Consider the following 26,218-nt stretch of genomic DNA (forward strand, 5'->3'; position numbering starts at 1 on the left):
GGAGCTTTGAGCAGCGGAGGTGACTTCTTTCAGTGAAGTGAATTTAAATGGCACAACTCAGGAACACCCAGTGAAGTTTATGGGCGGTAGATTCAGAACAGACCCAAGGAAGTACCGTGGAACCTCGGTAATCGTCACCTTCGGTTTTCCCCGGTTTCGGTTTTTGCCGGTTGCCCCCTGCTGTTTTTTTTTTGCCTCTGTTTTCGCCAGGCGCCTCTGTTTTCAGCTATGCCGTTTGTGTAAATTTACACTTTTTGCGTAAATTTGCTACGCCGTTTGTGTGTAAATTAACGTTTTTTTGTAAATTCGCTACGCTATTTGCGCAAACGGCGTAGCTTCGGTTATCACCGGTTTCGGTTTTCGCCAAGCGTTGCCAGATGAATTACTGGCGAAAACCGAGGTTCCACTGTACGTTCAACAAGTGTTAAGTTGTGGGATTTGCTGCCAACGGGTGAAGTGAGGGCCGCTGCCATAGACAGCGTTCAAAAATGATTAGACGGGTTCACAGAGGAGACATCCGTCAGGGGCTCGTTGGCCATGCTGAATGAATGGAGCCTCCACATCCAGAGACACAGAAGCTCCAAATGACAATGCTGGGAGGGGGCAACACCAGGGAAAAGCTACGCTATTTGCGCAAACGGCGTAGCTTCGGTTATCACCGGTTTCGGTTTTCGCCAAGCGTTGCCAGATGAATTACTGGCGAAAACCGAGGTTCCACTGTACGTTCAACAAGTGTTAAGTTGTGGGATTTGCTGCCAACGGGTGAAGTGAGGGCCGCTGCCATAGACAGCGTTCAAAAATGATTAGACGGGTTCACAGAGGAGACATCCGTCAGGGGCTCGTTGGCCATGCTGAATGAATGGAGCCTCCACATCCAGAGACACAGAAGCTCCAAATGACAATGCTGGGAGGGGGCAACACCAGGGAAAAGCTACGCTATTTGCGCAAACGGCGTAGCTTCGGTTATCACCGGTTTCGGTTTTCGCCAAGCGTTGCCAGATGAATTACTGGCGAAAACCGAGGTTCCACTGTACGTTCAACAAGTGTTAAGTTGTGGGATTTGCACCTTAGCGGGTGAAGTGAGGGCAGCTGCGTTCAAAAATGATTAGGCGAGTTCCACAGAGGAGACATCCGATAGGGGGCACAGATTAGGCCATGCTGAATGAATGGAGCCTCCACATCCAGAGACACAGAAGCTCCAAATGACAATGCTGGGAGGGGGCAACACCAGGGAAAAGCGGTGTTGCCAACCTCCAGGTGGGGACTGGAGATCTCCCACTGTTGCAGTGCATCGCCAGAACAGAGAGATCAATTTCCCTGGAGGAAAAATGGCAGCCTTGGAGAATGACTCTCTGGTATCATATCCTGCTGAGGTTCTGCTTCCCCAGCGCCCCCCTCACCTCCACCTCCAAATTTCTAGGAATTTCTCAGCCTGCAGTTGGTAACCCTAGGGCAGGGGTCTGCAACCTGTGGCTCTCCAGATGTTTGTGGACTACAAATCCCATCAGCCCCTTCCAGCAATTGGCCATGCTGGCCGGGGCTGATGGGAATTGTAGTCCATGAACATCTGGAGAGCCGCAGGTTGCAGACCCCTGCCCTAGGGGGATGGCCGTATTTGTTGTCGCAAGCACAACTAGGTTTTTTTTAAAAATGCCCCCGTGATGTAGCTGGAAAAGGTTGTGAACGCCCATCACAAATACCTCACATATTCCACGACAATTACTTTTATCATTAAAAAAATAATGTATACAACATCATAGAATATTTGCGCATATACATCCCAACAAGCCGTAAAAACATATCAGCAGAGAAGCCCAGGATGCATTCACATCAACAGGGAACATATCTCATGTTTTGACAATGCAAGGTAGCAGCGACATGAAGCTGAATGAATCCCATGCTCATGCCAAATGTTGCTGGCAGCAGTCCAGAATGGAAAGCCAAAAAACAGTTTGTTGTCTGTATTGTTGAAGGCTTTCACGGCCGGAATCACTGGGGTATTGTGGGGTTTCCGAGCTGTATAGCTGTGTTCTAGTAGCATTTTCTCCTGACGTTTCTCCTGCATCTGTGGCTGCATCTATGGCATCTTCAGAGAATCTGATGGGAGTAAAGCTTGCTTTGCTACTTGCTTTACACCCAAGCTTGCTTTACTTCCACCAGATCCTCTGAAGATGCCATAGATGCAGCCATAGACGCAGGAGAAACGTCAGGAGAAAATGCTACTAGAACACGGCCATATTGCCTGGAAACCCCACAACACCCCTGGTTCTCTCTCTCTCTCTCTCTCTCTCTCTCTCTCTCTCTCTCTCCCTCTCCCTCTCCCTCCCTCTCTCTCCCTCTCTCTCCCTCCCCTCTCTCTCTCTCTCTCCCCCTCTCTCCCTCTCTCTCCCTCTCTCTCTCTCCCTCTCTCCCTCTCTCTCTCTCTCTCTGAGCAGCAGTGGCGTAGTGGTTAGGAGCAGGTATACTCTGATCTGGAGGAACCGGGTTTGATTCTCCACTCTGCAGGCTGAGCGGAATTCAGATTAGCCTGTGCACTCCCACACACGCCAGCTGGGTGACCTTGAGCTCCAGTTCTTTGGAGCTCTCTCAGACCCACCTACCTCACAGGGTGTTTGTTGTGAGGGGGGAGGGGAAGGGAAAGGAGATTGCCAGCTTGCAGAGGTCCCTGCGGAGCTCCACAGGGATGAGGGAACATACACCCCCCCCGTGGCCATGGCAACGCTTCAGGGGTTGGAGAGCAGAAGGCGTGTCCCTTCGTCCCTGTGGAGCTGTGCAGTGTCCCTCTTCCTCCGCCCAACCTGCTCGAGCAGGGGCCAGCCTGCTCTAGCCTCCAGCAAGTCCCGCGCACACCGCTCTGTGCCTCTCTAGCATCTCTGCCTCCTCTGTGCCCCCCTCCCCCTGGGCAGCAACCACCTGGAGCACAGGCACCAGGCCCGCCAGCCAAGTTCTCCTTCTCACCGCGATGCACGCACGTCATGCTCAGTGGCCTAGGCCAGCCTAGGTGTGTGGGGTGTGTGTGTGTGATTTTCCGCCCCCAACATGACAAACTCTGTGTGCGCGTGCCCACAGAGAGGGCTCTGAGTGCCACCTCTGGCACCCGTGCCATAGGTTCGCCATCACTGTCCTAGACAGTTGCTGTGAACACTGCATCACGCTGACTCTCAAATGAAGCCTGGGCCAGATTTTTAGGATTGTGTTCCTTTTAGAAGCCGGGCAAACCAAACGGTGCAAGAGGGCACTTTTAATAAAGGGAACAGGACTGGAGTTTTAATTGCCTGCGGGGAAAAGTTAGTTTTCTGTCCCAGCCTTTCATACTTCCTTGTCCATTGGCTGGATTATATTGTCTTTATTTTGTTGATCTGTAATTGTGTGATCCAGTTTTATGGCGTGGATTACCCTGGTCTTCTCCTCCATTTGCACAATTTTGTAATCTGCCAGATGTTAGCTGAAGATCTCCCATTATTACAGTTGATCTCCCGTTGACTGAGATCAGTTCCCCTGGATAAATTGGTGGTTTTGGAGGGTGGGCTGGATGGTGTCCGCTCCCCTCAAAGAACTCTGTCCTCACCAGACCTCACTCTCCCCACCCCTCAATCTCCAGGTATTTCCCAAACCCAGAGTTGGCAACACCGGCCTTTCATCTTAGAGAGACAGGCAGGAGGCTAAATGAAGTGAAATAAATAATCAGAACAGGCATTTCCAGTTTAAACCCACTTTTAAGCCCCAGCCCTTCCAGAAGGGACTCACTTTTCACTTTTTAAGGTATATGTCCATCGTTCACTTCTTCCCTTTCTCACCCTCTCGCCTCCTGTTTTTCCCTTAAGCTAAAAAGAAAAGGGGGGAAAAAGCCCCTACGCAGCACAAAGCCCAACGGAAATTGTAGAGATTTCCTGGGTGACCCAACTTACACAAGAGGGCAGCTCAATTGTTTACTATCCTAGTAGTTGCTGGAAAGGTACAAGAATGCACAAGTGCTTTCATATTCGAGCTGCACCAAATGTATTACATTTACAGCTAAAGAAAAGCATAGGATTAAGTGGCTGACTGTTTATGTTTCTGTCCAGTATCTTATCTATGATCGGTATTGTCTTTTTTTTTTTTTTACAAAAAAAGGAGATAAAGGGGAGAAGAGTAGGGTTTGGGTTTTTTTGGTAACTTCTGAAAGGGCCAACTGCAAGGGATTTCTGTTAATTAAAGGCAATTAAAAATGTAAAAGGGGCGTTTAATCGGAACATTGAAAGGAGTCCTTTTATCAAACTAAGCTCTGAACTTCCAGCAGGTATATACTTTTAAAAGTAGTTTTATGATCCTGTTTCATTCAAGCGCAGTTAGACAACAAAGGAATTGTGTTTTCTAAAAAGAAAAAAAAAGGGGGGGGGAGGTTGAACGGGACTCATTAGAATTACAAAGTTCTATGTTCAAACTAGATTAGTTTTTTTTTAAAACGAAAGTTCGTGTGCCGTGTTTTTCCATACGGCGAGTCGGGCTTAAATTGCGACTAACATCTTTGTATGGAATTCTAAGTATTTGAACCGCTTTATTGTTTAAAGGAAAGTTGCTGACTTCATCAGAAGTAAAACCTAGTAAAAATGGGGCCCCGGAACGGCAAACGGTTGAAGAGCCAAAGCAGAGACTTGTAACCTTCTGACCTCTGACTTTTGCTGGGAAATGATATGCAACATAATTTTGAGAGGCCTTTTTTTCTTTCAAGTATTTCTTCATATCCATGATGCGGTTGGCGGTCAGTAAGGTACTGTCAACACCTTTGCAGCATTCCGCCAAATTTTAACATCAAATATTAAATTTGATTTTTTTTACAAAAATTAATGTAGAGACATTAAAATCCTAAGGCATAAGAAAAGAAAATCCTAAGGCTCCGCTTTTCCCACCGAAACATCCCAAACCTTCAAGTATTGCTATTTTAACATGACAGCGATGAGTGGTTTGCTTTGAAAACATTTTTGTTCAGAGATAATTTTTTTTTAAAGTAGGAAGACTTTCTAGTGGTAGAACACCTGCTTAGCAGAAGCAGCAGTGGCATAGTGGTTAAGAGCATGTGTACTCTAATCTGGAGGAACCGGGTTCGATTCCCTGCTCTGCCGCTTGAGCTGTGGAGGCTTATCTGGAGAATTCAGATTAGCCAGTGCACTCCAACACATGTCAGCTGGGTGACCTTGGGCTAGTCATAGCTCTACGGAGCTCTCTTAAGCCCACCTACCTCACAGGGTGTTTGTTGCGAGGGAGGAAGGGCAAGAAGATTGTAAGCCCCTTTGTGTCTCCTACAGGAGGTGGTGATGGCCACTAACCAGGATAGATTTTAAAAGGGCTTAGACAGATTTATGGAGGAGAAGTCGATCTATGGCTACCAATCTTGATCCTCCTTGATCTGAGATTGCAAATGCCTTAGCAGACCAGGTGCTCAGAAGCAGCAGCAGCAGCAGGCCATTGCTTTCACATCCTGCACGTGAGCTCCCAAAGGCACCTGGTGGGCCACTGCGAGTAGCAGAATGCTGGACTAGATGGACTCTGGTCTGATCCAGCTGGCTTGTTCTTATGTTCTTATAAATCCAACTCTTCTTCTTCTTCTTCTTCTTCTTCTTCTTCTTCTTCTTCTTCTTCTTCTTCTTCTTCTTCTTCTTCTTCTTCTTCTTCTTCTTCTTCTTCTTCTTCTTCTTCTTCTTCTTCTTCTTCTTCTTCTTCTTCTTCTTCTTCTTCTTCTTCTTCTTCTTCTTCTTCTTCTTCTTCTTCTTCTTCTTCTTCTTCTTCTTCTTCTTCTACTACTACTACTACTACTACTACTACTACTACTACTACTACCTGGTCCTTTTTAACTGGACATGTCGGGGATTGAACTTGGGACCTTGTGATGCTCCACCACTGAACTGTGTTCAGAACACAGGTGTGGGTCTTCCCATCAACAGTTCTTCTCCTTTCTGTCCCAGATTTGTCTCAGTGCAAGTCAGTGATTGTGCTGCAGTACCTTTTAGGGGGAAAGAGAAGAGGAATCTTGCCTTAGACTTATGTGGTGCCTAGGGCATACGTTTGGGTTCGTATCTCTTCTTCCGATGTGTTCTTTTGTTTCCTGCCCATTCTTCTCTTTAATACTAGCCAGTGGAGCAAAAGTTGTCCTTTGGTGGACATTTTGTTGGCTGGCAAAAGGACTCTGGGATTCTCTGGCCCGTTCCTAGTTGCAGACGAGAGCCACGGCTTCCGGATTTGCCTCTTCCAGTGGCTGTTCTGATTAAAAGTCGACCGCCTCGCATTTTTGCTTGCTTTCACGTCCCCTCCCTCAAATATTGACAGCTCAACCCGTTTTGAGTGCCTCCTGCGGCAAGAAAGAGGGTATAAGCCTGAATGGGAAACGAGCAGGGAATGTTTGAAGTGGGGTCTTAAAGTATTTACCGACGTTGTCTTTACGGGCGTTGTCTTTTTAGCATACGTTTTCTAGGGCAGCTTGTATTAGCACAGCGCTGTGCTTTTTTCAGGGAAAAAACCCTCTCTGGGATTCTTCATATCACAGCTTTTGTGTGCTGGTTGTGTTTGCATGTGCGTCTTATGTACTTAAGGGTGGGGGGAGAGAGGCAGGGGCGCATTGGTTCTTCGCTTATGGAAGCTGCAGGAGATCTTGTAGACAGGAAGGCAAACTGGAAGGGGGACCTGGGCTGGAATGAAGGATCCATAGCAACCCCAGTGGGATGTTCAGCGTTCTGGCCGGTTTGCAGTTTCCGTTGCTTGCCCCGTCACTCTGGGAGCAAGAAGCTTTTTCCTTTTTGCCCGACGTACGCTTTTTGAGTTCCCTTCCCTCAAAGACAAGTGGCATTTTGTAAGCCTGCCTCTGAACTGGGGGAATTGCTTTATAACACAAAAGAATTATCCGTTAGAAATGAAAATCGGTAGACTCTGCTTGCCAGTAACCCACTCTGTTTTTAAACTCCAGTCTCTTTCCTGTTGCCGTGTGTTTTGCATTGACTGCTATCCCCAAATGAGTTCTTTGTTGACTATAACATGGTTAGGCTGTGATCGTCTCTAAAATCTTCTCGGAAAGAGGGAAAATGTTAAGTAGAGCAAGAGTTATATGTCCCTCCATTTAAAAGTCCATACATTGCAGAGCTAGATAACTGTTTTTAAAGAGGAGCAAAGAGTTTGTGCGCGCGCGGCTGTTGCCGATGGGCACCTAGGAATCGTTGCGCTGACTTGGTACAGATTTACGGCCAAATGCGCATATTAATAAACATTAGGTATTTCAAGTTCTTCAGAACTGTAAACTTTGCAGTGGCAGTGATCACCTGAGATCTGAGTGCAGATGAAATGGCAGGTTGTTAAAATGGTGTGTGGACTCAATGTGTGGGCAACCCTGGATTAATTGCTGTTGCTTATGTGGTTGTGAAATTACCCTCCTCTGGGTGGAACTTCCAGTTGTGGAAGTAAAGTGCAAATCCCTGCCAGGAACGGAGAACGTTCTGAACAGCACGCGGGAATGAATCTGAAATGCATCGTTAACTGACATTAACTTGGATATTGATATATAATTAGCATTTCCGTCACCAAGCGTGGCCCATGCCAACGTTCAGACGACTAGTGCTTCTCTTATATTGTTTTAAATTCAGGCACGCGTATTGTCTGTTGTGGGTTTTCTGGGCTGTGTGGCCAGGGCCTGGTAGTTTTTTTTCCTGCTAACTTCTCGCTTCTGAAAAACAAGACAAACAAGCTGCTCTTCATTTATACTAAGGATTCTAACCTGGCAGGGGTTCATCTTCAGAGATTTCCGACCACTGAATACTCACCAACTCCAGAGTCAGGTAGCCTTGCAGAGCAGAGGCACTATGTCATCTGACCCTGCCACGCCCCTGCCACGCCCTGCCTGCCCCCACCCTGCCCCCTCCATACATTCTTGGGCCTGCTGCCCCCAGTGGTGGGATCCAAAAAATTTAGTAACAGGTTCCCATGGTGGTGGGATTCAAACTGTGGCGTAGCGCCAATGGGGCTGGGCGGGGCATGGCGGTGCGTGGCTGGGCATTCCGGGGGTGGGGCATTCCTGGGCGGGGCTGTGGCAAGGACGCAGCCGCTGCGCCTGTCCTTGGGCGGGAAATGAATGAACGCAGGCTGCCACAAACGCCGGTGCACCTCCTACTAGACTGCTTCAAGTTCTGCGTGCTACTGCTGAGAGGAGGGGCGTAACTAAGGCAAAAATCACGTGGCAAAATCACCAATTAGTAACCCCCTCTTGGCACACACAAATAATTAGTAACCTACTCTCAGGAACCTGTGACAGAAGGCTGCAGGAGCACACAGCCTTCTGGGGCACTCCCGTTTCCTGCCCTGTCACAGGGCGGGAAACGGGAGCTCCCCAGAAGGCCGTGCACTCCTGCGGCTGCGCGCTGGAGGCTGCCACACTGCCTTGCGCCCCAGAAGGCAGTGCGGCAGCCGGGACACTTGAAAAAACCCGCGGGACGCGGGACAAGTAGTTTTAAGGCGGGACTGTCCCGCCAAAAGCGGGACGTCTGGTCAGCCTACCTTTGACCATACGATGGGGCAAAAGCTCTCCGTGCAGTTTCAAGGTGGAGCACGAGGCTTTGATCGCTTTTGTTGAGGTTGGTAGGACTTTGCTTTAACTGGTTTGGATCAGGCTTTAAACGGGACATGAAGAGTCTTTATTAAAAAGGAAAAATAAAACCCTTGCACCCAGACATTTTGAATATCGCCAGTGTCCGTGCTTCAGTTTTTAAGCAGGACTGCTATTGTTTCAAGGGAGGACGTAAAAGGCATAGGCGTTTTTCTCTTGCAAGACAACAGTATCTGGGGGTGGGGGGTGGGGGTGGGGCTGCAAACATTTTGTCTGGCTTTTGTGCAAGAGTTTGGACAACCCATAGGCAAAAGGCAATTCCATTTATTATTGAAGAGAATCTCAAGGCAGCTGTTACCAGCCTGCAAAAGTGACTGGATTGGATTGGGGCGGGGTGGGGGGGTGGGGGGGTCACATTATGTTCCAGATGACCAAGCAACGATTTATACACCCGCTCGCCTTTTTTTTTTTTACATGCAGAAGAAAAGTAATAACAGCCCCTAGACCCGGGCATTTGCAGCAGTCAGATGCACGATGACTAATGGGAGAGGTGGAACGAAGTGCTCTGATTGGACGTCTTAATGAGCACATTTTGCACAGAGTTTGGGCTGCAGCTCCCCTTGACCTTTGCCCTTTATTGACCGAACTGACACTTCATTTTTCACATACTTCCAATTATGGCTTGGCTTAAGTATTACCCTTCCCTCCTTTATATTTTTTTTGCTATGGACAACTTGAGAGCAGCCGTGGCCGCAGAAGATATTTTAATTTGAGGAACGGCCGTAGCCCTTTCAGTTTTTCAGAATGTATGCTAAAACTGCTGTCTTGTTGCAGTTTCCGCAAAAGCAAATAGCAGGTTTCTCTTTTCATCTGAACGGTTTTAAAGGCTGAAACGCGCCTGCGCACATTTCGTTAGGACACAGGTACAAAGATGTGGAAACTCATATTTCATGCTAAAGTGTATGCACATTCCGTCTCTCTCTCTCTTTCTCTCCCTCAGTTATATTTCAAGTCCAAGTAGTTCAAATGTGCATTTGTTTACTCTTGGATTTTTCACAAGATACTTTTATTTATTTCATTTGTTTTTTTGTCCCCCCAACAATATAAAAACAATAAAATTATAAAATGCAAAACTGAAAGAAACAAAAGAAGAAGAAGAATAGTTGGCTTTATATCCCCCCTTTGTTTCCTATAGGAGACTCAAAGGGGTTGACAATCTCCTTTCCCTTCCCCCCCACAACAAACACCCTGTGAGGTGGGTGGGGCCAGTGGTGGGATCCAAAAATTTTAGTAACAGGTTCCCATGGTGGTGGGATTCAAACTGTGGTGTAGCGCCAATGGGGCTGGATGGGGCACGACGGGGGCATGGCCGGGCATTCCGGGGGCAGGGCATTCCTGGGCGGGGCTGTGGCAAGGATGCAGCCACTGCGCCGGTCCTTGGGTGGGAAATGAATGCACGCTGGCACAGGCTGCCACGCACGCACCTCCTGCTAGACTGCTTCAAGTTCTGTGTGCTACTGCTGAGAGGAGGGGCGTAACTAAGGCAAAAATCACGTGGCAAAATCACCAATTAGTAACCCCCTCTTGGCACACACAAATAATTAGTAACCTACTCTCGGGAACCTGTGAGTGAGAACCTGCTGGATCCCACCTCTGGGTGGAGCTGAGAGAGCTCTGAAGAACTGTGACTAGCCCAAGATCACCCAACTGGAGTGTGTTGGAGTGCACAAGCTAATCTGATCCACCAGATAAGCCTCCACAGCTCAGGTGGCAGAGCGGGGAATCAAACCCGGTGCCTCCAGATTATTGTGCACCTGCTCTTAACCACTATGCCACTCTAACACTAACAGCCCAATCCACATCCTGGAGCGGTTGGGGGTGGCACAGTGTCTGTGCCACAGTGTTGTCTCCAAAGGGCTTCCCAGCACCACGGGGAGGCAGACACAAGCCAAGCTCATAGGACTCAGTGGAATTATGCCACCTGGGAATGCTCTTGGAAGGCCCGCCTCCAGGAACTCCTCCATGTTAGGTCAACACAGCCGTGGAAGTGGCAGCCACCAGTGGATTGGGTGCTGCAGAGTTCTACAGTGTCTGTCTGCTTCCCTGTTTGTGCTCCCAGTTGGCATAGATGCCACTAACGCTGGCCACGAGGGCAAATGTGTCGGCGCCAGCCTGCCCCCAGATTGGGCTGTCCGATATATGAAACCCATAAAGACGGTGCGAAGACCAACCAAAAACGGAGCAGCTGAGACGTTTCCCCAACCCTCTATCCTAAAACTAATTCAATATAACTTATTCCAGAGTATAATGTCCTAACATGCATTTCGACACAGCGCTCTTCGGAAACCGGAGAGAAAGGGACATCATTGTGGCTCCAGTCTCTACAATATACCAAAGCAGCCGTTTTGTTTGTTTTGGCAATACTTGAATGTGTAAATGGAAAAAAATGGCAAGCCTGCCTCTGCTCAGGAGATGGAGCCAAACAATGGCTGAAAAGCATGATGTCATTTCTGGGAGCTGAGCTGACTGGAACGATATGGGAAGGGCTTCTTTAATCTGCAACCAATCTTGCCGTCAGGGAAACACCCATATTACGGAGCCCCGTAGCCGGGCGTCTGCGCATTCCCAGGTGGATCACACACAAGGGATGGTTTTCAAGGTTCACGCAAGTGTCAGTGTGGTTTTCTTTTGGGGCCTTTTCTCATCTGGGTTTTTTTATTTCCCAATTTCCAGATCACAATTAATGCCAGTAAGCGTCTCTTTAGAAAAGCACAAAAGTGCCTGCAGGAACCTTCCTAATTCTAAAGGTCACCCAGCGAAGTCTACCTGAATAATAACCGGACATACCTGTTTATTTGACGAAACAGTTGCTCGGTCTTGAACGGCTGGGAAATAGATAACCAATTACTTAACGCCCAAACAGAGGTCCGTAAGAAATAGAAGTATTTATTTCAAAATGTATGAAGTGTTACCTACTCTATTATGTAGCCCTCTGGCTCCATAATAGCCTGGCGTATTTTTTTTTTACTATAATATGGTAATAAAAAGGATGATATGTAAAAGGCAGACAGAGATACTGTCTTTTCAGTAAGGTGACCCCTGTTACCAAGTAACTGCTTTACTTATGAGCTTATTAAAAACTCCAAAAAAAAATGAGCGTTTCATAGTTCATAGGCATTGATGTGAAAATGGGGAGTCCTGTGAGCAGTTTTCTTGATCATTTTTAGAACAATTGATTAGCCAAAGAGCCTCTGTCATTATTTGACATTGACTGATAGCAATTTGTCAGAAGCTCCGAAGGTCAGCCGGGGAGTGGAAGCGTTGGCTTGTCTTTGATTGACCTTTAGTGAAGCCATTATCATACGGCCGGCTTAGCGAGATGTGGCCCTCGATTGGGAGAGACAGGACATCAGTCATCCGCCGGTCAGCCTGTTTTTTTTCCTTCTGATTGTTGATACATTGTGCATCTCTGGCAACATCTAAGAACCTTGCTCAGGTTTCTAAATAAACTGAGGCGCTGTCTCTAAAGGCATACTTTTCTTTTTTCTTTTTTAAAAAAGTATAATCTGGTGGATATTCTGCAAATTCCCATTTTGCTTGGCCTCAAAGTCCACTTTTTTTGTTTCTGTGAAGCAGAAGTTTGCTACAATTTCTAATCTCTCATGCTACCTTTGCACAACAATAAATTATTTTTCAAAACCGTGTTTCAGGTCAGACAGTGATAAACTATGCCGTTTGCCATGTTATGTCACCCCCTGGTTGAATTTAACATAAGGTCACAGGGCGGGAAACGGCAAGCCCCAGAAGGCAGTGCGCTCCTGCGGCCGCGCACACGGGAGGCTGCCACACTGCCTTGCGCCCCAGAAGGCAGTGCAGCAGGCTCCCCAAAATCGGGACAATTTAAATAACCTGCAGGACGCGGGACAAATTGTTTGAAGGTGGGACTGTCCTGCCAAAAGCGGGACGTCTGGTCAGCCTGATTTAACATTTAAAGTTTTTTTTTAAAAAAATCAGTTATATCCCATATTGTGTACATGATCCACGTCTTTGTCTAGCATCATAACGGAGTTTTAAAATCCTTTTGTGTTTCTCAGGTGCTTACTTACCATAGGCACCTCACAGCCCCGGTGCTCTAAAATGACTCCGTTCACATTTTCAAAAAGCATACATCCGCACTAAACACTTTCCAGGTTTATTCGTTTCACTTCAGTTGTGGCTAGCCTAGTCATAAACATATTACTCCCCCTATAACCCCCCTTCTTCTCCCTGCCTTTTTACAGCTTAACTGGATTTCAAAAATATAGCTAATATAAGGTGACCAGATGGTCACCTTTGTAAATCGGGACGAGGGGTAGGCGGCCCACAGGGCGGGAAACGGCAAGCCCCAGAAGGCCGTGCTCCTGCGGCCACGCGCGCGGGAGGCTGCCGCACTTCCTTGCGCCCCAGAAGGCAGTGCGGCAGCCTCCCAAAAATCGGGACAATTGAAATAACCTGCGGGACGCGGGACAAATTGTTTGAAGGCGGGACTGTCCCGCCAAAAGCGGGACGTCTGGTCAGCTTGAGCTAATAACTTATTTTTCAGATTGACCTTTGCCAACTCCAAAGCCTCTATGCTCAAAAAAGCCTCAGACCCAGTGGAGAATTAATTACCTTTTCAGGGGCTGACTTTTCTGGTCTAGTCTTAGAAGTTGACAAACTTGGTCAGGAGACGAGGGTCAGAGGTTTGTCTTTTTATCGGTGTTCCATACATTCAGCATATCTTGGATGAAATTAAACATTTCGTTTTTCTGAGTTCTGACACAATCTAAAAGTGAAACTCGTGTGGGGACCACTTGCTCGAAATCTTCACCCCTTTGTGTGTAAATCCTGGATGTCAAAGCAGGTTTCTTTGGTTTTCAAGCTGGAAAAGTACTTTGAAGGCGCTTTTGCAATATGCATATATACACAGACCTCTGTGAATGTATATTTTGGCGGACAGTGTGTAGTGGGGTCATGCTCGTGAAGTTACAGTGTTGTTATTATCATAGACTTGCAAAGTCCATTTCAGCCAAGTCCATTTCCGTGGAGAGTAAGTCTCATTGAAGTCAATAGAATTTTCATCGCAGTAAATGAGTTTTTAGCATCAGGGTGCGAATTTCTGTGAAGCGTCAGAGAGGGAAAAGATAACAAACAGAAACGAGATCACAGTAATCACAGTACAGCAAAATATTGGGGAGTGTTATTTACTCCCAAATCATAATTTTTGAGGCTTCTGTCTAGAGCATAGGAGTCAAACTCGTGGCCCTCCAGATGTTATGGACTGCAGTTCCCATCATCCTCTGCCAGCATGATGCTGGCAGGGGATGATGGGAACTGTAGTCCATAACATCTGGAGGGCTGCGAGTTTGACACCTATGCTCTAGAGCATTAGTGGAACCATTCATTGGCTTATCCATAATATTTGACCAGTTAGGACTTCTGTGCCTTGCCAGTCCTTTTTAGCAATATGGGTCAGCCATTTAATTAGGATTGAATACAGTTGGAATTGTGTTTTCTGATAGTTTGTGAGATTTGTGCAGCATTGCGTAAACATTTTTGAAACTGTTTAATCAAAGCCTTTCCCTCAAGGACTGGACCACGGAAGAAAGCTATATGCAACTTTTTGTTACCACCCCCCCCCCCCCAAAAAAAAAGAAAATGGACATACGGAAGAAAATTAAGCTGCTTAAGTTAGGGGCTGGGCAGGGAAAGTCAAACATGTGGGTTTGTAATTATGGGGCAGAAACAGCTGTGACATAAAATGAACATTCTTGGCGGAAAGGAAACTTGGCTACATCAATGGGGTCTGCCCTGTGGTTTTAGTAAGTAAGGCTGGTTCCGCATTGGCCAAAAACAGTGGTGTGAAAATGGTGTGAAAACGGTATAAACCCTTTTGCAACGTTTTAAACCCTTTTACACCATTTTCACACCGCTGATTTTGGCCCATGCGGAACCAGCCTAAGAAAGGACTGGGTTTCTGGTTTTGTATATTAAGTATGGGTCTGGCGTACTGTAGGATAGATAATGGGGCTCTGAAGAAAAGAAGTACCCCAGTTCTCAACGTAGAAACTGGACAAGAGTGTCCCTTTTTGATACCTTTGCCAGCCAAAGAACCGCCAATCAAGAGGGGCATAATTAATACCATAATATCCACCCTCCAAAGCAGCCATTTTCTCCAGTGGAACTGATCCCTGTTGTCTGGAATTCAGTTGTAATTCTGGGAGATCTCCAAGTCTACCTGGAGGTTGTTATATCTGAATGACTCCCTCGCCTACTGCCTGCCAGCTGAACTCTTCCCAAGAAGTCATTTCTGTGGTTCCCCCATCTTTGGAAGGTAGAATGGCCACTGGAGAGAGATCATTGGTAGCACTCAGATTTTGGACCACCTTTGGTAGGTTGGGTTGGGTTGCTTTGTCTTTGCTAACTCTTTAGGTACCACTTCTTGTCCTCACACTTTTGGTGGCTGGTAAAATGGCTATCTTGCTGGGGTTTTTCGTCACTTGCATTATTTGAGGTCAAATAGTCTTCGTTTAAACTGATGGCTTTTAACTTTGTCGTGTTTGTTATTGTTGCATTCATATCAGGACGGTTTTTATGGATTTGGGAAAGCTATCCTGGAAGCCATGCTTAGCGGAATAATAGGACTGACATTTTTGAACGGCGACTCTGCTTCTATCTGGTGTCTTTCTGGTCTCTCTCCTCTTAAGGGGCCCCAAAGAGTGCTTTGGCCTTTGACCAATAATTTACAGGTGGTTCAGCTGGCTTCAACCAGGGTCAGGGTCTTCTTGGCTTTGACCCCAGTGTTACCGCTGCTGCTCGGGTAACATTAAGCGATTTTAGTTCAGGCAACGTAGTGAGGCGCAGGAAGCCGGTGTTCTTCGAAAACAGACTACCTTTATTCGAAAGTGATTGATACAGCTCAGGCAGGGGACTGCGCGGCCGTAGCCGAGCACAGGACCTTTTATACACGAAGATCAAAAGAGGGCAAGGGGGCAGGTAAGAGGGCAGGCCTCTCACCTCGTAACAATAAAGAAACATCAACACATAAAAGAAAGGTACAGTTACAACTTTGTGAATGGAACTCCGGGATCTCGCTGTCAGGCGTCTTCCTGCGAGACTTTACGAGAGTGCAGAAACAGGGAGCGAAGAGTGTCCATTCATAAAACTGGGTGAGGCTGTTAACGCACCCAGGTATCTGGTTATCAGATGGGCCGCTTCCTTGAGTTATGTCCTGAGGCTCCCGCGCCTCAGTCCCGCAACAAAAGAAAGGTCAAATGGTCCAATGATGGTCCTGGCATGTTTTTCAACGGCTGGGGCGGCTGGGTTGCCATCATCAGATTCAATTTGTAATTTCAAAAGGGTGTTTGTTTTTGTTAAAGAGATTTACTGGGTGTCGGTTTGTTTCTGTGAAAATAGCCTTCTGTTAAGGAGAACGTTTGGGAGGCTGCAGTTTGATGAGGCGCCTGCAGTGACATAATCGAAGAAAATGGCACCCAAGGCAAAGTCATGAAATTGCGCCCCCTGGAGGACTCCCCAGAATTGCACTCTCCCCTCAAATTGTGCCCCTACCTGATCCAGCAGCAAGTGGGCGGGTGGGCAGGGCAGCTGGTGGGTGGGGGGGTGGGGTATAAGGTAATTAATACAGAAGCTGAACCATTGCACAGAATTCAGTAGGACATTTCCTGTTTGTAACTTACAGATGGACTGGCACTAAAGCCCATTTTAGAGGGCAATACAATGGGCTCTAGTAAGGGGAGGAGGAGCGTGCCCTCACAGTAGCCACCCCCGCAGGCCCACCGGACTCACCTTAGGGTGCCGGTGTTGCAGGTGGGCGTGGGGATTTGTAGAGGGAGGGATCCTGGGTGGCTTGGCGCTGTTGGCATGGTGAGGGGAACAGGGTTGTTTGGGAGAAGAAGGGATGACTGTGTGTGTGTTGTTGCGGGAGGGTGGGAGGGAAGGGGTTGGATGGGGTGGGGAGGAAGCAGGACAGCTGTCGTCTGGGCGATGGGGAGGGTGATTCGGTGGGAGGCTTGTGGAGAGCTCTAGAGCAGTGGCCGCTTTCTGCCTGTTGGGCCGGAGCCCGGTGTGCTGTTTGGGGCAGGAGGGGGGAATTGGGGCATCTTGGGCTGGGCTCTGGGGCAGCGGCAGCTTCATTTGGGCAGGGTCGGACGGGGCGGGGCCATGCAGGACACACGAGGCTCACCTGGGTATACGTCCTGCGTGGCGATTGGCTAAGGGTTCGTTGTTGGACGTTCTAACCCAGTGGTCTGCAACCTGCTGCTCTGGAGCCGCATGCGGCTCTTTCAGCCTTATATTGTGGCTCCGTGTGGCCTGGAGGTTGGAGGGTAGCGTGGGCGTTTCCCTCCAGCCCTCCAGAGCAGCACTGGAAGGAAAGGTGAGTGGAGGGGCCAAACTGGAGGCGGCTCCGTGCGGAACAACCTCTCTGGCTCAGTAGATCTTCGGGGCCGTGGAAAACGGGTCCAAATGGCTCTTTGGGTGGTAAAGGTTGCCGACCCCTGTTCTAACCCTTTGCCAATTGCAGGTTAAGTCGGCACTTCCAACCTTTAGCTCTTCTTGTTGAGCGGTTTTCACCTTCTCATTTTTGGGCCTGTGAAGTTTCCTCTGTTTTGTTTTTTTTAAAAATAAAAGCAGTGGCGCTAGTTTGGCTTTGTCAGTCCCAACCGCCGGAACAGACGCAACTCACCTGTTATTACCCCCATTCGCCCAGCGGTGGGAACGGTTTTATGGCAGTCATTCAGATGTGACAACCGATCCCCCCCCCCATAAATGAATGTGCCTAAATCATAATCGTTGTGACAGAATTGTCTGATTCCCTTGCTGCAGCTTCTCTTTTTTCCTGATAGCTTTTGGATCACCTGTTAGCTGAGAGCGTTTGACAGTCGTCGTGTTTATTACCCGATTGAATGTCAGTAGCAATTGCAGACGGAGATAAACAAAAAAATGCACGTACGTTGACCTTGACGCACCCCCCCCCACACACACACACACAATATTGAACTTGATGGCTCTATTGCTGTTGAGCTGATAAGGGGTTATAAATGGAAGCTTTAAGGAAATTGTTTTATTCCCAGAGGAAAAAATGCCACATTGCTGTGGGAAACGGCAGCTGGTCGGTGTCGTGAGCCTAGATTTACATAGTTCACCTTCATCGAGGCTGTGGGAAAATAACATAAAGAGATTTCTCTTTTACGACTTCAATATCTCTGCAAACATGAATTCCTGCGCCCTTTGCAAAGTTTCCCCGGCAGGTTGTGTGTCATACGAAATGAAAGCGGGAAGGAGCTTTCTTATTTTATGAGACGCTGTAATAAGTATTTTTGAGTCTTCCTTATTTCAAATTTGTGGCAATAGCAGATTCAAAAGATAAACAGTGTTCTTATTTTGGAATTTATGAAAAAGTTGGGTGACTTACGTGATAGCTATTGCTTTTTTTGAGGTGTACGTCGGTGACATAAGCAGGGGTATGGACTGAAGATCAGGCAAATTATTAGTCAATATACTTAATTTACTAAAATATTTATTGTTATTTGTTTAACACATTTGTATGCCACCTTTCCACCTGATCAGGGTCAGCAAGGTGGCAAGCATTGAGAATTTTTTTTAAAAAAAATGTTCCGGCAATGAAAAATACAGTTGTAATTGTCAGATCATGTAGTTGGAAACACATAAACCATGCTAGGAGGGCCAGTAACCATTATTGGGTGTATGTCCAGTGGTGGGATTCAAATAATTTAACATCTGGTTCTGCCGAAGTGGTGTGAACCTGCTGAATCCCATCACTGGGTATGTCTGACAAAACAAAAAAGTCCTCACCTGCTGTTGAAAGACACCAATAATGGGAGACAGACAAATCTCCTGGGGGAGGGTGCCATGACCGACAAGGCCCTTTCTTGGGTTGCCACCCATCTAACTTCACATATTGGGGGCACACAAAGCAGGCCCTCTGAAAGCTATGAGAACGTGTTTACTTATCTACTTCCTTCTACTTATCTACTTCTTTCTACTTATCTACTTATCTACTTCCTTCCAAGAGTGTGTTTACTTATCTACTTTCCCATCTTCAAACATCTGTCTTCCATGGCATACAGGGCAGCTTAGACAGGCTGCCATGAGGTTTGCTGTCTTGAGCTGCATCTCCCTAGATTTGTCTGTAGCTAGGACCTTCTCCTGGGAAGATATGCAAGATCTGACTGAGACCAGGCTCCTGCCAGATACCTCTAGGGCATAGGTGTCAAACTTGCGGCCCTCCAGATGTTATGGACTACAGTTCCCATCATCCTCTGCCAGCATGATGCTGGCAGGGAATCATGGGAACTGTAGTCCATATCATCTGGAGGGCTGTGAGTTTGACACCTGAGCTCTAGGGCAAGGTCCTTCCTGGTATCCTCACTGAGAGTGGCCTCTCCGTAAGGTGATGAGATCTGCAAGCCATATTGGGTTGGAGGGCGCACAGCATGACTCCAGAAGGCAAGCCATGGCTCTGTAGCAGAACCTCTCTTTGGCACGACGAAGGTCCCAAGTTCAAACCCCGCCATCTCCAGTTGAAGGGATGAGGTAGCACGTGCTATGAAAGACCTCTTCCAGAGACCCTGGAGAGCCACTGTTATACTCACCTTGATAATTCAGTATAAAGCAGCTTCACGTGTTCATCTGACACATGAAAAAATAAATGTGGACCTCTTCTCCCCTCCCATCTAGCTTGAAGGGAAAGGGCAGTAGAGCATTCACTTGACGTGCAGGAGGTGCTGAGTTCAACTCCTGGCATCTTCAGGAAAGGACCATGTAGTAGGGGATGGGACAGACCTCTGCCCAAGATCCTGGAGAGCGGCTGCCAGTCTTGAGTAGACAGTTCCGACTTTGATGGACCAAAGGTCTGATTCAGTATAAGACAGCTGCAGGTGTAGTGAGGAATGGGAGCCAGGAGAATTTAACTGCCCAACATTGTCTGTGTTCTTCCCATTCAGGGACAATCCATGGTCTAATGCTGACTCTTTAAGGCCAGTCTTGTGAGTCCTCACAACTGGCAAGGCCTTGCTTTGATCATGGTCAAGAGAGGTCCCCTCCTTTCCAAAGGGCGCCTCCTTGCCTTGCTAGCTATGAGCAGAATAGCAGGTACAAGAATGTGTGTCCCTCTCCCCTGCATGGCCGCAGTGCATTCATTACATCAGAACAGGGTGTTGGTTCTGAAACTTTGCCATAATGATTGTGTTGTGAAAAATCCAAATAATGATATATGGGTTAATAAGAATGTAAGGGTAGCTCTGCTGGATCAGATCAATGGTCCATCTAAACCAGCACCCTTCACCATTCCCTACCCCAATGGTGGCGAACCTTTAGCACTCCAGATGTTCATGGACTACAATTCCCATCAGCCCCTGCCAGCATGGCCAATTGGCAGGGGCTGATGGGAATGGTAGTCCATAACATCTGGAGTGCCAAAGGTTCGCCACCACGGCCCTACCCTTTCCCCAGGGTGGGTGGACCATGACCAGATGACAGACCCCCTTCCTCCTCCCTCCCCTCCCCTCTCCTCCCCTCCCTTTCCTTCCCAACACCTCCCGCAGGGTGGGCAATGACCAGAGGACAGCCTCTTCCCCCCCCACCCCTTCCACTGCTCCCTCCTCTCCAGGATGGGTGGGCCACAACCAGATGACCAATGGTCCTCTAGACCAGCCAGTCAGACTCCTCAGGAAAGACTAGTGGTGGCGAACCTTTGGGCAGACTCCACATCAGCTCTGGACTACAATTCCCATCGGCCACCACCATGCCGTGGCCAATTGGCTGATGCAGGGAATTGTAGTCCATAACACCTGAGGCCAGGGGCACTGCCACCACGGGCTATAAGAAGGGGTCTCATGGAGAAGACCGCCCATGCTGACTATTCTGTTGGAAACATTCTGCCTCAACCTGGAGGCCACACTTGACATGACCATGGAGGTCGTGGCTAACAGTGGCCCTGTCCTTGAGAAAGCTGTCCAGCCCTCTTTTGAGCACAGTTAAGCCAGAGGCCATTGGCCCATCTTGTGGCTGTGAGTCCCACAAGCTGAGTACTTGTGTGAAGAAATGCTTACTTTTAAGTGCTCCTGAAACGTCTGCCGCTCTGTCATTTCCCCGTCCCCGCTTTCTTTTGAATCCCTAACTCAAATTTGTGTGGATCAATTCGTGCAGGTCTCAGAAAGTACAAGCTTCTACGGTGATGCTTTCAAGATGAGAAAGCCACCATATTTTTTCTGGAACACGTTCTCTGCCATGCTGGTGGTTCCTTCTCTTCCTAGCGTTGCCCACTAATGCAGGGTCTGTTGTGCTTCGCTATGTTCTGAAAAAATTAAGATATTTTCCTTTGAAAGCAGTATTGGACCTCTTTTCTCCCATGGAACTCCTACCCCACGTAAAGCTGTATTCTGTGCTGAAATTGTATTTTGCGAAGGATAATCTATTGCCGCAGTAATGTAGATCTCTCAATAAATAGCAGGCAAACTGCCAGCATTTGATTCCTCTTTTGGTGGGTGGTTATGGGATTAGGCGTATTGTATTGTGATTAAACATCTACTTCCTTTTTGTATCGACCCACCTTTGACTGAAGGCATTGATCGAGGTGCCAAGAAGGTGGGCATGCAGGTCGCTCCTCTTCTGATGTCCACACTTTGTACATTTTTTTTTCTCTCCTCAACCACCGTGTATTCATCTCGATGGTTTCTGTGCAGTTGATTTTACGGATACTTCAGTCACTAAAGGACTAGATTAGAGTCCAGTAGCCCCTTAAAGGCCAAATAGATTTTCAGGGTATAAGCTTTCAAAGAGTCAAAGCTCCCTTCCTCAGATATTTTGAGTTTTGACTTTTGAAAGCTTATACCCTGAAAATCTAGTTGGCCTTTAAGGTGCTACTGGATTTGAATTCGAGCTGTTCTATTGCAGACTGGCAGGGGCTGCAACTCTGTAACTCCAGACCTTAAATCTTTTCCTTCCTTCCTTCCTTCCTTCCTTCCTTCCTTCCTTCCTTCCTTCCTTCCTTCCTTCCTTCCTTCCTTCCCAATTCCTTCCTTCCTTCCCAATTCCTTCCTTCCTTCCTTCCTTCCTTCCTTCCTTCCTTCCTTCCTTCCTTCCTTCCTTCCTTCCTTCCTTCCTTCCTTCCTTCCTTCCTTCCTTCCTTCTTTTTTTTTTTCTTTCTTTTTTTCTTTTCTTTCTTTTTTTTTTCTTTCTTTCTTTTTTTTTCTTTTTTTTTTTTTTTTTTTTTTTTTTTTTTTTTCTTTCTTCTTTTTTTTTTTTTTTCCCCCCTTCCCTCCCTCCTTCCCTCTCCCTCCCTCCCTCCTTCCCTTCCTTCCTTCCTTCCTTCCTTCCTTCCTTCCTTCCTTCCTTCCTCCTTCCTTCCTTCCTTCCTCCTTCCTTCCTTCCTTCCTTCCTCCTTCCTTCCTTCCTTCCTTCCTTTTCTTTCTTTCTTTCTTTCTTTCTTTCTTTCTTTCTTTCTTTCTTTCTTCTTTCTCTTTCTTTTTCTTTCCCCTCCCTCTCTCCTCCCCTCCCTCCCCCTCCCCTCCCTCCTTCCTTCCTTCCTTCCTTCCTTCCTTCCTTCCTTCCTTCCTTTCTTCCTTCCTTCCTTCCTTCCTTCCTTCCTTCCTTCCTTCCTTCCTCCTTCCTTCCTTCCTCCCTTCCCTCCTCCCTCCCTCCCTCCCTTCCTCCCTCCCTCCCTCCCTCCCCTCCTCCCCTCCCTCCCCCCCCCCCTCCCTTCCTTCCTTCCTCCCTCCCTTCCTTCCTTCCTCCTTCCTTCCTCCCTTCCTTCCTTCCTTCCTTCCTTCCTTCCTTCCTTCCTTCCTTCCTTCCTTCCTTCCTTCCTTCCTTCCTTCCTTCCTTCCTTCCTTCCTTCCTTCCTTCCTTCCTTCCTTCCTTCCTTCCTTCCTTCCTTCCTTCCTTCCTTCCTTCCTTCCCTGCAGTCTCAAGGTGGGTTACAATAAAACCTATACAAAATCCAACAATGGTATAATCACAATAAAAAAACCCATCCAAATACCCCTATAGCAATCTAAAATCTCTCCCACCCCACCCATCCACAAAAAGGGAGGGGGTGTATGGACACCTCAGGGCCCCCCCCTCTCAGTGGGAGGAGTCATCCAAACACCAGGTGAAACTCCAAGAGAGTAGGCACCTGGCGAACTTCTGGAGGGAGGGCATTCCACAGTATGGAAGCTGTTATAGAGAAGGCCCTGTGGGGCACCCTCACCCCTCTTACCTCTGAAGGAGGCGGGACAGCCAGATGGATCTACCCCTCCAGTCTCAGCACCCGGGCAGGAATATATGGATAGATGCGCTCTCTGTTCCCAGGACCGAAGCCAATATGAAACCAGCTGGAGGAAAAGTAACCTCTGCAATGTGGGGCAAAAAGAAAGGGCATAAAGCAACCCCCCCATACCCCCCCAACCCCCCCAAAAAACTCAAAACCCAGGATAAAGTCTCAATATTTATCTGTCTTCTCTTTGCCTTCCTCTTCCTTTGTAGAGGGTGTGGGTACCTGATGCTAATATTAGATATTCAGAGGATCAAATTCATGCCTCTGTGGAAAGGCCGGAACAAAGTCAAACCATCCATCGGCCAGTTATGAGTTAATGGTGTTCTGGCATAGTGGTGTTCTTTTCAGGCAGTCACTAATGCTATACTGCTTGCATGGGGTTAAAGAAAAAAATAATCTAAGGCTTAAAGGATCTAAGAAAAAAAAATACTTGCAAAAGGAGATTTGTCCGAACTGTGTGGTTCTTCCCGGAGCGAAAACCAACACAGCAAACTTGTTGAGCGTGGCGCTAATCTTTAGGTGCCTAGGTGAGACGTGAGGAAAGGGAGAGATCTCATGCATGGCTCCCTAACATTAAACAAGCCAATTGAAAATGGCTCAGGAGAGAATGAAGACTTTCGCCTCGATCTCCATTTCCCAGGTTGCACCTGGGTGTTTTGGCACACCCACAAAGCAACCAAGATCTTTTCATGGGACTGTTTCGGCAAGCAGCAGCTGATGGAACAAGGAGCACAAACTGACCTCCAGGCCGTTGGTTTGCCGAGGCATACCAGAATTTAGTTTGTGGCAGGCTTCATGCCGGCAGGGTTTTCTGCTCTTTGTCATGCCATGAAACGGTTAACTGAAGTAGTTTTGTTAATCAGTGTTTCGAAGCAAGCAGTAGGATTACTTAGGTACTGGGTATATGGAAGTTAAATTATCGTCTTCCAGAGAATGCAGAATACAACTACAGCCAACGTCTCTAGGCTGTTTTCTGTTCGATCTCTTCGTTCCAGTCAAGATAGCCAGCAAGTAGAGAACGAAAGAGTTTGAATCATAGAATAACAGAATCATAGAGCTGGAAGGTACCATCTAGTCCAGGGGTCTGCAACCGGTGGCTCTCCAGATGTTCACTGACTACAATTCCCATCAGCCCCTGCTGGCATGGGCTGATGGGAATTGTTGTCCACGAACATCTGGAGAGCCACAGGTTGCAGACCCCTGATCTAGTCCAACCCCCCAGCTCAATGCAGGATCAGCTTAGACTGCAGGGGTGCCTAACTTACGGGGCTCCAGATGTTCATGGACTACAATTCCCAACTGGCCATGCTGCCAGGGGCTGATGGGAATTGTAGTCCATGAACATCTGGATCCCCATAGGTTGGCCACCCCTGGCCTAGAGCATCCCTGACAAATGTTCATCCAGCTGCTGCTTAAAGATTGCCAGTGGGGGTGGGGGGGGGGAGCTCAGCCCTTCCCTAGGGACCTGATTCCACTGTTGAATTACTGTTACTGTAATTTTTTTCTCCTAAAATCCAGTTGGGGCCTTCCTGCCCGTAATTTAAACCCATTATTTCAAGTCCTATCTTCTGCTGCCAACAGGAACAGCTCTCTGCCCTCCTCCAAGTTACAGCCCTTCAAATACTTCAAGAGAGGAATCATTTTCCCCCTCACAAGTCTGAAAACTCCCAAATCCCTCGTGGGACTTGGTCTCCAGGCCCCAAATCCTCCTCCTCGCTCCCCTCTGTCAGATTTTCCAACTGGTTGTTCCTTATGATGTCGATTCCGAGCAAATGTAAACTCAGAATCTTTTCATGAGCTGTCTGAGACTTGATCCCCCACAGGGATTCTGTGGTACTCAGTAAGATGTAACTCACCCATGCCAGTGGTTCATCTTTCCCTATGCCCCCCTTTTAAATTCATGTCTCTTGATAAATGGACGTTGTTGTCACTTTCAGTTCAGAGAACCAGCAGTCTAAGATAGTTTAAACGGGTCCACCATCCATTGGTTCAAAGCTGAAACTTCTCCGTGGTAAGTAAGCACACGTTGAGCAGAATAACGTAGGGGGTGTTTCTAAGCGAGAAGTGGCGGGCCAGAGGAGGCGGTGGTCAGTCCAGCCCGTGGATCTTCACAGGTCCCCTTCAAATGCATTTCATCCATATGGCCTGAGTTTCCATCCAGCAGTTGGGAGAGGGAAATCAGATGAAAGCAGCTGGAATGGAGTAAACCTAAGTCGATTCTCCTGGAGTTGCCAGCCTCCAGGGTGGGAGTGGAGTTCTCCTGAAATTATCACTGATTTCCAGTTTATGGAGATCAGTTTTGCTGGAGAAAATGGCAGCTTTAGAGGGTGGTTCCAGAGGTGGGATCCCAAGTTCTCACAGGTTCCCAAGAGTAGGTTACTAATTATTTGTGTGAGCCGAGAGGGGGTTACTAATTGGTGATTTTGCCACGTGATTTTTGCCTTAGTTACGCCCCTCCTCTCAGCAGTAGCGCACAGAACTTGAAGCAGTCTAGCAGGAGGTGCACTCAAGGCTAGCGTGGCAGCCTGCGCCTGTGTGCATTCGTTTCCCGCTGCGTCCTTGCCACAGCCCTGCCCAGGAATGCCCCGCCCCCGGAATGCCCGGCCATGCCCCCGTCGTGCCCCGTCCAGCCCCATTGGCACTACGCCACAGTTTGAATCCCACCACCATGGGAACCTGTTCTAAAAATTTTGGATCCCACCACTGGGTGGTTTCTATGACAACAAACCCTCTTGAAGCCCCCCTCCCCAGGGTCCTCCCCCCCAGATCTCCATGACTTTCCAAACCCGAATTTGGCAATCTTGATTTTTTTGGATCGGGTCGAGTTAATTAATTAATTAATTAATTATTTAATTAATTAATTAGTTCCACTTTTATACCGCCCTCCCCCAAAGGACCCCTTCCCCACCTGTTGCTGCCCTGTGAATACTCTCTGTGTGGAGCCTGCATTGCTGTTAAAGAGTTTGAAATCTCGGGTTTGTCTCTTATATGCGTAGTTCTGTCTTAAGGATATGCATTTGCGGGGGGCAGTGATGAAGGGAGGGGAAACTGCGTCCGGGACATGAACTGCCCATGTGCCCCCACCTGCCCAGTCCCGCCTCACCCCACCCCGCCCCTGCTCCTGTGTAGTAAATTTGTAATCTGGCATTTCCAACTGTTTAGTTTTGTGTGCAGATCAGGTTGGGGTAGGGGGAATGACCGCAGTTAACTCTGCGTCTTAGATTTGTCATCTGTGAAGTACTTTTCATAATGGAAATGCTGGAATGCAATACACAAAGAACATAACACTGACAGTATAGTATTAATATCATGCATTAAATGCTGTCGTGTCGCAGCCA

General features: G+C 47.8%; 1 protein-coding gene across 2 annotated transcripts in view; it reads left to right on the plus strand.

Moving 5' to 3' along the window:
* The window catches only part of MEIS1 (Meis homeobox 1), a 229,257-nt gene that overhangs the window by 62,932 nt on the left and 140,107 nt on the right, over nt 1-26,218 (plus strand). The gene's annotated exons all lie outside the window — the stretch shown is intronic.

The sequence above is a fragment of the Sphaerodactylus townsendi genome, linkage group LG01 (genome assembly GCF_021028975.2).
Source record: "Sphaerodactylus townsendi isolate TG3544 linkage group LG01, MPM_Stown_v2.3, whole genome shotgun sequence".
NCBI classification, from domain to species: Eukaryota; Metazoa; Chordata; class Lepidosauria; order Squamata; family Sphaerodactylidae; genus Sphaerodactylus; species Sphaerodactylus townsendi.